Source organism: Xenopus tropicalis, chromosome 8 (assembly GCF_000004195.4).
Source record: "Xenopus tropicalis strain Nigerian chromosome 8, UCB_Xtro_10.0, whole genome shotgun sequence".
NCBI classification, from domain to species: Eukaryota; Metazoa; Chordata; class Amphibia; order Anura; family Pipidae; genus Xenopus; species Xenopus tropicalis.
This window is the reverse complement of record NC_030684.2, coordinates 43969300-43983822: the sequence shown is the minus strand read 5'-3', so window position 1 is coordinate 43983822 and position 14523 is coordinate 43969300. Positions and strand designations below refer to the sequence as shown.

General features: G+C 40.5%; 1 long non-coding RNA gene across 5 annotated transcripts in view; it reads left to right on the top strand.

Annotated features, from left to right (window-relative positions):
• Positions 1–12812, top strand: part of LOC101730865 — a 34939-nt gene extending 22127 nt beyond the window's left edge. For all 5 annotated transcript variants that reach the window (XR_001171662.3, XR_208905.4, XR_001171663.3 and 2 more), the window contains 5 exons: positions 334–433; positions 7545–7636; positions 8765–8864; positions 11377–11456; positions 12705–12812. This is a non-coding gene — a long non-coding RNA (uncharacterized LOC101730865). The remainder of the gene's footprint in view (positions 1–333; positions 434–7544; positions 7637–8764; positions 8865–11376; positions 11457–12704) is intronic.
• The last annotated feature ends 1711 nt before the right edge of the window (positions 12813–14523 follow it).

The following is a 14523-nucleotide window of genomic DNA, read 5'->3' as shown; positions in this document are numbered from 1 at the left end:
AAGTAATATGCGGCCCACATGCTCTCTTTTATGCTTCGACAAATACTGCAATAGTTCATGCACATCAAATGCATATTCATATCCTTCCTTCAAATAGAATATGTGTGCTATATGCCCTCTTTTATGCTGCCCATTTTAATGCAATCCTTTACACCCTGCAAATGCTTTTTTGTGCCCATCTTTCAAAGAGAACATGTCATATGCCCCCTTTAATGCGCTCCCTGTTATTATATTTAATAACTTTAATTATTCATTAAATTTTAATAGTAATTAAAATGGAAAAAAAATATTATAGTGGGCTCTGCTTATAACTTTTAATTTTTTCCCCTGAAGGTTTTTTTCGGCAAAAGTCCAGAAATAAATGGATATAAAAATAGAAGATTGAAGAAATGATGAGTAAAAGATCTGAGATTGGCTCTATTCACTGACACAGGTGAGGTTTTCTATTAATTGTCGCTTCATTTAAAATGCACAAACAACTCCAGACTGAATAAAAGAACATTTATTCCCTTCCTTCAAAGTGAATATGCGAATAATATGGGGCCTGTACTGCCAGATATTTCTATGCTGGTGCATCCTGGGAGCTAGAGCTCCTGGGTTGTTCACTACTTAGTAAGGGAATCCATGTTGCGAGCGATACAGCCGCTAGAGGTTTGGCCTTCTTCTGCGGCGTATGGTCTGTGTGCTGGCTGCAGATCATCTCATGCAAGTTGTAGTTCTAACCTTGATGATGTGTGCTGTACTAATTCCAGTGAAGGTACCCCTCTTTGGATTTTCTGAAAGGTTGTGTCCATTTTTAAATACTTCATGCCCAACAAATGTATATTCCTGCCCCTCCTTCAAATGGAATGTGTGGGCCATATGCCCTCTTTTTTTGCTGTCAAAAATAATGCAATGCGTCTTGCCCATCAAATGCATATTCCTGCGCCTCCTTCAAATGGAATATGTGGGTCATCTGCCCTCTTTTATGCTGCCCCACTTAAAAGCAATCTTTCTTGGCCATCAAATGCATATTCTTGCCCCTCCGTCGGAATATACACGCCATATGCCATCTTTTATGCTGCTATAAATAATACAATGCGTCATGCCCATCAAGTGCATATTTCTGCCCCTCCTTTAAACTAAACCACATGCCCTCTTTTATGTTCTCCCATTAATGCAATCCTTAATGTCCATTAAAAACATATTCACGCCCTTCCGTCAAAGAGAATACTTGTATAATATGCGCCCTTTACTGCCACTCACTTTTATGCTGGTGCATCCTGGGAGCTGGAGCTCCTGGGTTGGTAACTACTTAGTAAGGGAATCCATGTTGCGAGCGGTACAGCCGCTAGAGGTTTGGCCTTCTTCTGTGGCGTATGGTCTGTGTGCTGGCTGCAGATCATCTCATGGAAGTTGTAGTTCGAACCTTGATGATGTGTGCTGTACTAATTCCAGTGAAGGTACCCCTCTTTGGATTTCCTGAAAGGTTGTGTCCATTTTTAAGCTGCCCCTTAAATACCTCATGCCCAGCAAATACGTATTCCTGCCCCTCCTTCAAATGGAATATGTAGGTCATATGCCCTCTTTAATGCTGTCAAAAATAATGCAATGCGTCTTGCCCATCAAATGCTTATTCCTGCCCCTCCTTCAAATGGAATATGTGGGTCATCTGCCCTCTTTTATGCTGCCCCACTTAAAAGCAATCTTTCTTGTCCATCAAATGCATATTCTTGCCCCTCCGTCGGAATATACACGCCATATCCCTCTTTTATGCTGCTACAAATAATACAATGCGTCATGCCCATCAAGTGCATATTTCTGCCCCTCCTTCAAACTAAACCACATGCCCTCTTTTATGTTCTCCTATTAACGCAATCCTTAATGTCCATTAAAAACATATTTACGCCCTTCCGGTAAAGAGAATACTTGTATAATATGCGCCCTTTACTGCCACTCACTTTTATGCTGGTGCATCCTGGGAGCTAGAGCTCCTGGGTTGGTCACTACTTAGTAAGGGAATCCATGTTGCGAGCAGTACAGCTGCTAGAGGTTTGGCCTTCTGTGGCGTATGGTCTGTGTGCTGGCTGCAGATCATCTCATGGAAGTTGTAGTTCGAACCTTGATGATGTGTGCTGTACTAATTCCAGTGAAGGTACCCCTCTTTGGATTTTCTGAAAGGTTGTGTCCATTTTTAAATACTTCATGCCCAACAAATGCATATTCCTGCCCCTTTTTAAAATGGAATATGTGGGTCATCTGCCCTCTTTTATGCTGCCCCACTTAAAAGCAATCTTTCTTGCCCATCAAATGCATATTCTTGCCCCTCCGTCAGAATATACACGCCATATGCACTCTTTTATGCTGCTACAAATAATACAATATGTCATGCCCATCAAGTGCAAATTTCAGCCCCTCCTTCAAAATAAACCACATGCCCTCTTTTATGTTCTCCTATTAACGCAATCCTTAATGTCCATTAAAAACATATTCATGCCCTTCCATCAAAGAGAATAATTGTATAATATGTGCCCTTTACTGCCACTCACTTTTATGCTGGTGCATCCTGGGAGCTAGAGCTCCTGGGTTGGTCACTACTAAGTAAGGGAATCCATGTTGCGAGCGGTACAGCTGCTAGAGGTTTGGCCTTCTGTGGCGTATGGTCTGTGTGCTGGCTGCAGATCATCTCATGGAAGTTGTAGTTCGAACCTTGATGATGTGTGCTGTACTAATTCCAGTGAAGGTACCCCTCTTTGGATTTTCTGAAAGGTTGTGTCCATTTTTAAATACTACATGCCCAACAAATGCATATTCCTGCCCCTTCTTCAAATGGAATATGTGGGTCATCTGCCCTCTTTTATGCTGCCCCACTTAAAAGCAATCTTTCTTGCCCATCAAATGCATATTCTTGCCCCTCCGTCGGAATATACATGCCATATCTCTCTTTTATGCTGCTACAAATAATACAATGCGTCATGCCCATCAAGTGCAAATTTCTACCCCTCCTTCAAACTAAACCACATGCCCTTGTTAATGTTCTCCTATTAACGCAATCCTTAATGTCCATTAAATACATTCACGCCCTTCCGGTAAAGAGAATACTTGTATAATATGCACCCTTTACTGCCACTCACTTTTATGCTGGTGCATCCTGGGAGCTAGAGCTCCTGGGTTGGTCACTACTTAGTAAGGGAATCCATGTTGCGAGCGGTACAGCTGCTAGAGGTTTGGCCTTCTGTGGCGTATGGTCTGTGTGCTGGCTGCAGATCAACTCATGGAAGTTGTAGTTCGAACCTTGATGATGTGTGCTGTACTAATTCCAGTGAAGGTACCCCTCTTTGGATTTCCTGAAAGGTTGTGTCCATTTTTAAGCTGCCCCTTAAATACCTCATGCCCAGCAAATACGTATTCCTGCCCCTCCTTCAAATGGAATATGTAGGTCATATGCCCTCTTTAATGCTGTCAAAAATAATGCAATGCGTCTTGCCCATCAAATGCTTATTCCTGCCCCTCCTTCAAATGGAATATGTGGGTCATCTGCCCTCTTTTATGCTGCCCCACTTAAAAGCAATCTTTCTTGTCCATCAAATGCATATTCTTGCCCCTCCGTCGGAATATACACGCCACATCCCTCTTTTATGCTGCTACAAATAATACAATGCGTCATGCCCATCAAGTGCATATTTCTGCCCCTCCTTCAAACTAAACCACATGCCCTCTTTTATGTTCTCCTATTAACGCAATCCTTAATGTCCATTAAAAACATATTTACGCCCTTCCGGTAAAGAGAATACTTGTATAATATGCGCCCTTTACTGCCACTCACTTTTATGCTGGTGCATCCTGGGAGCTAGAGCTCCTGGGTTGGTCACTACTTAGTAAGGGAATCCATGTTGCGAGCAGTACAGCTGCTAGAGGTTTGGCCTTCTGTGGCGTATGGTCTGTGTGCTGGCTGCAGATCATCTCATGGAAGTTGTAGTTCGAACCTTGATGATATGTGTGCTGTACTAATTCCAGTGAAGGTACCCCTCTTTGGATTTTCTGAAAGGTTGTGTCCATTTTTAAATACTTCATGCCCAACAAATGCATATTCCTGCCCCTTTTTAAAATGGAATATGTGGGTCATCTGCCCTCTTTTATGCTGCCCCACTTAAAAGCAATCTTTCTTGCCCATCAAATGCATATTCTTGCCCCTCCGTCAGAATATACACGCCATATGCACTCTTTTATGCTGCTACAAATAATACAATATGTCATGCCCATCAAGTGCAAATTTCAGCCCCTCCTTCAAAATAAACCACATGCCCTCTTTTATGTTCTCCTATTAACGCAATCCTTAATGTCCATTAAAAACATATTCATGCCCTTCCATCAAAGAGAATAATTGTATAATATGTGCCCTTTACTGCCACTCACTTTTATGCTGGTGCATCCTGGGAGCTAGAGCTCCTGGGTTGGTCACTACTAAGTAAGGGAATCCATGTTGCGAGCGGTACAGCTGCTAGAGGTTTGGCCTTCTGTGGCGTATGGTCTGTGTGCTGGCTGCAGATCATCTCATGGAAGTTGTAGTTCGAACCTTGATGATGTGTGCTGTACTAATTCCAGTGAAGGTACCCCTCTTTGGATTTTCTGAAAGGTTGTGTCCATTTTTAAATACTACATGCCCAACAAATGCATATTCCTGCCCCTTCTTCAAATGGAATATGTGGGTCATCTGCCCTCTTTTATGCTGCCCCACTTAAAAGCAATCTTTCTTGCCCATCAAATGCATATTCTTGCCCCTCCGTCGGAATATACATGCCATATCTCTCTTTTATGCTGCTACAAATAATACAATGCGTCATGCCCATCAAGTGCAAATTTCTACCCCTCCTTCAAACTAAACCACATGCCCTTGTTAATGTTCTCCTATTAACGCAATCCTTAATGTCCATTAAATACATTCACGCCCTTCCGGTAAAGAGAATACTTGTATAATATGCACCCTTTACTGCCACTCACTTTTATGCTGGTGCATCCTGGGAGCTAGAGCTCCTGGGTTGGTCACTACTTAGTAAGGGAATCCATGTTGCGAGCGGTACAGCTGCTAGAGGTTTGGCCTTCTGTGGCGTATGGTCTGTGTGCTGGCTGCAGATCAACTCATGGAAGTTGTAGTTCGAACCTTGATGATGTGTGCTGTACTAATTCCAGTGAAGGTACCCCTCTTTGGATTTCCTGAAAGGTTGTGTCCATTTTTAAGCTGCCCCTTAAATACCTCATGCCCAGCAAATACGTATTCCTGCCCATCCTTCAAATGGAATATGTAGGTCATATGCCCTCTTTAATGCTGTCAAAAATAATGCAATGCGTCTTGCCCATGAAATGCTTATTCCTGCCCCTCCTTCAAATGGAATATGTGGGTCATCTGCCCTCTTTTATGCTGCCCCACTTAAAAGCAATCTTTGTTGCCCATCAAATGCATATTCTTGCCCCTCCGTCGGGATATGCACTCTTTTATGCTGCTACAAATAATACAATATGTCATACCCATCTAGTGCACATTTCTGCCCCTCCTTCAAATGAAATATGCAAACCACATGCCCTCTTTTATGTTCTCCCATTAACGCAATCCTTAATGTCCATTAAAAACATATTCATGCCCTTCCGTCAAAGAGAATACTTGTATAATATGCACCCTTTACTGCCACTCACTTTTATGCTGGTGCATCCTGGCATCTAGAGCTCCTGGGTTGGTCACTACTTAGTAAGGGAATCCATGTTGCGAGCGGTACAGCTGCTAGAGGTTTGGCCTTCTGTGGCGTATGGTCTGTGAGCTGGCTGCAGATCATCTCATGGAAGTTGTAGTTCGAACCTTGATGATGTGTGCTGTACTAATTCCAGTGAAGGTACCCCTCTTTGGATTTTCTGAAAGGTTGTGTCCATTTTTAAATACTACATGCCCAACAAATGCATATTCCTGCCCCTTCTTCAAATGGAATATGTGGGTCATCTGCCCTCTTTTATGCTGCCCCACTTAAAAGCAATCTTTCTTGTCCATCAAATGCATATTCTTGCCCCTCCGTCGGAATATACACGCCATATCCCTCTTTTATGCTGCTACAAATAATACAATGCGTCATGCCCATCAAGTGCATATTTCTGCCCCTCCTTCAAACTAAACCACATGCCCTCTTTTATGTTCTCCTATTAACGCAATCCTTATTAATGTCCATTAAAAACATATTCACGCCCTTCCGGTAAAGAGAATACTTGTATAATATGCACCCTTTACTGCCACTCACTTTTATGCTGGTGCATCCTGGGAGCTAGAGCTCCTGGGTTGGTCACTACTTAGTAAGGGAATCCATGTTGCGAGCGGTACAGCTGCTAGAGGTTTGGCCTTCTGTGGCGTATGGTCTGTGTGCTGGCTGCAGATCAACTCATGGAAGTTGTAGTTCGAACCTTGATGATGTGTGCTGTACTAATTCCAGTGAAGGTACCCCTCTTTGGATTTCCTGAAAGGTTGTGTCCATTTTTAAGCTGCCCCTTAAATACCTCATGCCCAGCAAATACGTATTCCTGCCCATCCTTCAAATGGAATATGTAGGTCATATGCCCTCTTTAATGCTGTCAAAAATAATGCAATGCGTCTTGCCCATGAAATGCTTATTCCTGCCCCTCCTTCAAATGGAATATGTGGGTCATCTGCCCTCTTTTATGCTGCCCCACTTAAAAGCAATCTTTGTTGCCCATCAAATGCATATTCTTGCCCCTCCGTCGGGATATGCACTCTTTTATGCTGCTACAAATAATACAATATGTCATACCCATCTAGTGCACATTTCTGCCCCTCCTTCAAATGAAATATGCAAACCACATGCCCTCTTTTATGTTCTCCCATTAACGCAATCCTTAATGTCCATTAAAAACATATTCATGCCCTTCCGTCAAAGAGAATACTTGTATAATATGCACCCTTTACTGCCACTCACTTTTATGCTGGTGCATCCTGGCATCTAGAGCTCCTGGGTTGGTCACTACTTAGTAAGGGAATCCATGTTGCGAGCGGTACAGCTGCTAGAGGTTTGGCCTTCTGTGGCGTATGGTCTGTGTGCTGGCTGCAGATCATCTCGTGGAAGTTGTAGTTCGAACCTTGATGATGTGTGCTGTACTAATTCCAGTGAAGGTACCCCTCTTTGGATTTTCTGAAAGGTTGTGTCCATTTTTAAATACTACATGCCCAACAAATGCATATTCCTGCCCCTTCTTCAAATGGAATATGTGGGTCATCTGCCATCTTTTATGCTGCCCCACTTAAAAGCAATCTCTGTTGCCCATCAAATGCATATTCTTGCCTCTCCGTTGGAATATACAGGCCATATGCCCTCTTTTATGCTGCCTACTTTAATGCGATCCTTTATGTCCTGCAAATGCATCTTCGCCCCCATCTTTCAAAGAGAATGTGTCATATGCCCCTTTTAATGCACTGCCCTTTATTATATTTAATAACCTTTATAGTAATTAAAATGGAAAAATAAATTATTTTACTGAGCTCTGCGTCTAACTATAATTTTTTTCCCCTGAAGGTTTGCTTTCGGCAAAAACCCAGAAATAAATGCATATAAAAATAGAAGATTGAACAAATGATGAGATTGGCTGGCTGTATTCACCGACATGGGTGAGGTTTTCTATTAACTGTCGCCTCGTGCAAAATGCATACACAACTCCAGACTGAATAATTATGCTGGTTTGCTTTATGCTCAGCTAAAGCACATTCATGCCCTTCATTCAAAGTGAATATGTGTACGATATTGGGCCTGTACTGCCCACATTTTTATGCTGGTCCATTCTGGGAGCTAGAGCTCCTGGTTTGGTCACTTCTTAAGGTCCCCATACACGGGCAGATCCACTCGCTTGGCGATGTCACCAAGCGAGCGGATCTTCTCCCGATATCCCCCACCTACGGGTGGGCGATATCGGGAGAATCCAGGGCCAAACGATCAAATTATAATGACGGGCATAGGCAAAGTTAGTCAGGTTAGAAAATCTAGTCGGATCGGGGATAGTCGGATAGTAGCTGCTGATATTGGTCCCTTGGACCGATTCGGCAGCTAATCGGCCCGCACGTGGGCACTCTCGACGGGCCTGCCCGAGCGATATCTGGCAGGTTAGAAAATCTAGTCGGAACGGGGACCGCATCAACGAGCCGATGCGGTCCCCATTCCGACTAGATTTTCTAACCTGCCCAATCGAGATCTGGCCGATTTCAGGCCAGATATCGGTCGGGCAGGCCCGTCGGGAGTGCCCATGTGCGGGCCGATTAGCTGCCGAATCGGTCCAAGGGACCAATATCAGCAGCTATTATCGGCCCGTGTATGGGGACCTTTAGTAAGAGAATCCATGTTGCGAGCGTTACAGCTGCTTGAGGTTTGGCTTTCTTCTGTGGTGCTGTGGTCTGTGTGCTGGCTGAAGATCATCTCGGGGAAGTTGTAGTTCTAACCTTGATGTTAGCTGTACTTATTCCAGTGAAGGTACCCCTCTTTGGATTTTCTGAAAGGTTGTGTCCATTTTTAAGCTGCCCCCTTAAATACTTTATGCCCAGCAAATGCATATTGCTGCCCCTCTTTTAAATGGAATATGCGGGCCATATGCCCTCTTTTATGCTGACAAAATTGTGCCTTTCTTTCAAAGAGAATGTGTTATGTTATCCCCCCTTTAATGCACAACACCTGTATGCTATAGTCTGTAAAACGGAAAAACGATTATACTGAGCTCTCTATTTAATTTTGATTTTTTTCCCTGAAAGTTTTTTTTCAGCAAAAGCTCAGAAACAAATGAATATAAAGATAGAAGATTGAACAATTGATGAGTAAAAGATATGAGACTGGCTCTATTCACTGACACAGGTGAGGTTTTCTATTAACTGTCACCTCACTTAAAATGCATAAACAACCTCAGACTGAATAATCACGCTGGTGTGCTTTATGCCCAGCTTAAACATATTCGTGCCCTTCCGTCATATTAAATGTGTGGGCAATATGCCCCCATTTTTCACTGTTCCTTTAAAGAACAAGGCAATGCAAAAGATAATTTTTTTCCTAATAAAAGAAACCAAAATTCTAAGCAGCTTTGCAATATACATTTATTACAAGTTTGTAATGGTTTTTTAGTTATTTGTATTTATAATTGCTATTAGAAGCAGTGTTTGTTTTCTATTCCCTGCCCTGGTGGCTGTGACTGTTGAAAAAATGTAACACAAGCCAGCAGACTGACAGACCTGCCTAGCTGGAGGAGACTGACCTTTGCAACATTGTTTAAAATGTAACAAACAGGAGTTCAGCAAATGCTGCTTTCAGTAGCAATTACATTTACAAATAATGTTTAAAATGCTACAAATTTTTCATTATTTCATATTGGAAAGTTGCTTAGAATTATGTTTTCTTTCATTATGCAAAAAATTATTTTTGGGGTTGACATGCCCTTTAAATGTGTGTTTTTTTTTTTTTAATAACTTAAAATGTTTATTGATTTTTTAGGCATATAGAAATAACAAGATGTAACATGTGCAAAACATTTGCTTATCACAGTAAGTTCCAAAGAACAGATTATTGCAGTAATGGCTTATGACCATGTTAATGCTTGAAATTAGGCTTAGGTTAGCAAATGAAGCCTGTGCATAGATATAAAACATTGGTCTAACAGAAAGAAAGTGTATGTACATACATTATATCTTGAAGGTTGCAAATAGACATCTTAACCTTTTAATGAGAAACTGGGAGAAGCCCGGTACCTTTGGGAGGAGTGGAGTTTTCAGTTACATCTCTGGTTAACTAAAGTTGCTAGTTTTGGGTATTGTCTCCCCGTCCAAGTGGTTAGTTATAAAATAATCCCATCTGGACCATACCTTTTTCCAGTTCTCTTGGGCGCCCCTGCTATTGGCAGTCATATATTCCATTTCCCTCATATCTTTCACCTTGATTAATATATCTTTTAGTTTGGGAGGGTGTGGATTTTTCCACTGTGATGTAATGGCAAGCCTGGATGCTGTTAAGAAATAGTTTACAAGTCGCTGTTCTGACAAGGTGCTATCAGAAATTGGTTGGCAAACTAATGTTGTATAAATATCTAGGTGGATGTCCCTAAAGAAGATGTGGGATAGTAGCTTTTCCACTTCTTTCCATAGTAATATAATTTTAGGACATAACCATAATATATGTTGTAGGGTGCCCATCTGGCCGCACCCTCTCCAACATAGTGGGGATGTACCTGGGAACATGCGACTGAGTTTCACAGGAGTGTCATACTAAAAGTACATGGATTTATATATGCTTTCCTTCTGACTGACACGTCACACTTCTCCTTGCATTATCCCAAATTTCTAGCCAGTCCTCTATTGGGAGAGTGGTAAAGGTGATCTCTTCCCATTTTAGCATATACAAGTGTTTGGGAAAAGGATCTTCAGGCAATGCAGTCAGATTGCTATATGTAATGGAGATCAGTGCTCTTTGGGGGAGAACCCCCTTATACACAGACTCAAATGGTGTAGTATACGGGGGATTCTGATTCTTAGGGAGTCTAGTTTGGATATATTAAACATACTGTGTAGGCAGAATATGAAATTTGTCTTGGATCTCCGTAAATGTCCACTGTTTATGCCTTAGTGGGTTTATGAATAAATGTGTTGTTTTGTGCTTTGCTTATCTGCATGTTTAGCAAATACATATCTTTCCCTTGCTATTGCCCATAAAGGAGAAGGAAAGTCATTTTCGCATTTTACTGCAAATAGATACGCCACATTTGTGCCACCTAGAACACCCTGTTTATTCTGCAGAAAGCATTAAGTACCAGTAAACAGCTCTAGAAGCTTTCTCCCTTTGATTAAGACAGCAGCTGCCATTTTAAATAGCTTCCTGCTGTAGCTCTAGTCTTTACAGCTCAGATCACACATTCCTAAGGGAAGGGGGGAGGGAGTTCTTAGCATTCTTGAGGGAGGGGGGAGCAGTAGAGGGGAGAGAACTGCACAGACTCTGGCCCCAGGAATGAGGGATGTTTCGGAGAGAGGAAGTCAGACACCAGAACAACATACTTCCAAAAAACGAGACCAGAAATCCTGTGTTTCTCTTGATAGAGCAGCGTTTCTCTGAGTGCTTATGGATGTATTTACATAGACCTTTCTGATAAAGCTTACTTAGTTTTTTGCTTTCCTTCTCCTATAGCCCTATTCTCAGTTAAATAAATGTATACATAAATTGTTTAACTAATGTTTTTTTACAGATCTCTAAACAATACTTATCTGTTTAGCTTTTGATAGAAAATCTGTTTGCTTTATTTCATTACTCTGTGGCACATAGGGGAGGAGCTAATTATTGCCTGTTGCCTACCTCAAATTCTATTCATGCCTTATTTCTTTTTTTTCAGGTGCATCACCCAGTGAAGAATTCACTCAAAGGAGCCTAAAAAGAACAAGAGAGACATGATAAGATGACTTACTGGATCAGGTTGGTCTCTATACAAAGTTTCATCTAAATATATATATTTTCTTAAAGTTATCTTGGCTATAGTTATGTGGAAACAATTTATTTTTGATCCAGAACCCTTAAATTATGTGACAGTCCTGTTCACATGTACATATATTCCCTTGAATTGACATTTAAAGGCCAGGAATAATTCAGCTTATTCAGAAAGCACACACATAATTTAAAGCTATTTCAAATAATTTGCTTTCTGTTCCTGCTGCAGAATACTGTGTGTTTCTAGGGCCTACCCAATGACCAAAATACAGGAGTAGTATCCGTTATACAGAATGCTTGGGATCTGAAGTATTTCAGATAAGGGAACTTTTTGTTATCTGAATCTCTGTTCTTTACAATTTAAACATTTAATAAACTCTAGGATTGTTTTGCTTCCAATATGGATTGTTGTAGCTTTGTTAGGATGGTATTGTTTTATTACAAAAAGGAAATCTTTATTAAAATTATTGATTTGAAATGGCCATCAAATAATTTAGAATTTCTTGGAATGTGTGTCTGGATATAGGGTACCATACCTTTTACCTATAGCCCAATATCCCTGGAGTTAGTGGTGATGGCACATGGGTGACAGTGTGGGTCACAAATATACAATATAACTTTGGTGACGGTGAGAATAATTTATGTACTGTAATGAACTGCTAGGAAAAGTTTTGTGCACATCCTTCAATTGTGAAAGTTTAGCTTAGGTGTATGGAATACCAAGGTAGTAAGGTGTAGGTGGCTGGGGCCCTCTTTGCAGAAAAGTACTCCAGGCTAGTTTACAAGAAATGGAGTGCTGGCTTTGGGCTCAGATGTAAGCAATTACTAGCTGAGTTGAGTTTTACAAATTGGTAACCATTGTTGAATGAAATGTAATTCTATAACAAAATGTACCATGCTTCCAAATTTTCACATTAATGCTTTCTCTTGTGTTTAGTTTAGAACATCAGATATTCAAAACTTTGCAGGCTGTTTTAGGAGCCATTTAGTCTATGGCTGACCTCACCAGAGGGTGTCCAAGTGAATTCAACAATATCTGTACTCCATGGCTTGCCCACCACATCCACTTACCAATCCATTCAACTTCCCAGTCACTCCCCTGTTTTTCCTTTATCATGTTCTTTTAATGTTAAAAATCGACCAAAATCATTTTTTTAAGTCTATGGGTGGTTGCATGGTGGTATGAAAGTGTTATTAATTCTATTGATCTAACTTACTAACTTTGTTTCCTTGCAGATTCTACAAAGCTGCCTTCCTATGACAATAAAGGATTTTCTGTCAATTGTGTTTTTGAAAAATTCTATGTTTTGGAAATTTTATGTATTAAAGTTTATCTTTACATAATTCTTTTGGTTTGTTTCTAAAGGTTCATAGTACCATTCCAGAAATTGGCTTTCTTGATTTAAAAAAAATAAAATAACTTCCACTAACAGTAGGTTTACCCCAGGAAACCAAACATTTTACAAAGGATGTATTCTGATAAAACTAAAGTAGTGGGTTATATTAAAATATGGAATTAAAAACATCTTCAAACCTCCAAAAAGTAAGTTTGCCCCTCAAAGCCATATGTTTTTGGAAAGTAAACATCTTCCCGAATCCAAAATGGGTATATGGGTAAATGTCTTTCTACTCCAAATTACATTTATTGCTTACATAGAGATTACACACATATGCAAAAGATGGTTTGAGTTGGCAATGGTAAAGATTAAAGAACATATGATTTTAAGAAAATGATATTCTTAGCAACTAGCATGTAGGCACCCTAAGCTGAGAGGCTTGATGTTAGGGAATCACATAAAGGATGTTATAGACCCCAGAAACCAGAGACATGCAGCACCAAGAAACAAGCCAAAATCATACACAGGAATCAACAACAATTCAGTACCAGAGGATAAGAAATTAGCAGGGTCAGACAGGCATTTTACGGTATTTTCTAGCTAAAGCACAAATTCGAAACTTTAACAGAACATGTTTATTCAGGCAAGGAGCAAGGCAGGGTCTATAAAAAGGTTTCTACTGTTGCTGATTGGGGGAAGAGGTGCAGGTATGATTAACCCTACCATTGCTGGAACTGCACCTAACAGTTGATTGCATACAAAGCAATATGTACCCATTGTTACCTGAACTTAACCTATTGCCTGCCAAGCACACATCTCTTACACGCCGGCAGGTAAAGACTGATTGCCAAAAACATAACAGATACCTTCATGGTAGTTAATCAGTCTGCTTAACCTGGTTCACTACTGACAGGCAGCTTTGTGTTGTGTTGGAGTTGTCCAACAATTCTTGACTGGCATCTAAAGTTCAACCCCCACATGCCCATGTTTTCTATCTGATAGAAAACCTGGAAAGCATTTTGAATAAGGTATAAAAATTCAATTCTGACTTTCCTTCTCATTCACCTGAGTCACTAACAAACACAGAACATTATTTCTTGGTTATTTATGAGAAAAGCAAAAAATATGCCACATATCACTTGCTTTTTCTTTGCTGAGCAGCTGCAATAGAGTTATTTATCAGACTGCAATTTGAAACACACGTCAAATGAGCTTGACAGGTGATTCTCAGAGTTGTAGTTTAACAACTTTAGACCTTCCACTCGCATATTCTCATAAAACTACAATTTGCCCTTTCAATAAATTCACTAAAAAAAATTATATATATATATATTTTTTTTGTTATTTTGTTGAAGTCACTCACTGGTATGGAGGAAATTTGTTATACACTCTTTTGTAACACCTGTATCTGGCAGCTGATACAAGCCTGCTGGTGAACAGCATAAACACAAATGCAAAAGAGACTGAAGTGCTGTGAATGTAACCAATAAAACACTCTAAATGGGATGGGTGCTGATGAAGTTGCCCTTTTACTACTTGTATTTACTGTTGAGAAGTGTGTCCATATGACATGTTACAACAAATCTGCTTTTACTCTGCTCTGTCAGTCACACATTTCTGCATTAATGATGCAGACCAGGGAGCCAGAGATTCTGGAAGATGGGAAGTTACCTTTGTAAATTTTTAAAAACTATAAATTGTCAAAGTTTGTTTAAACA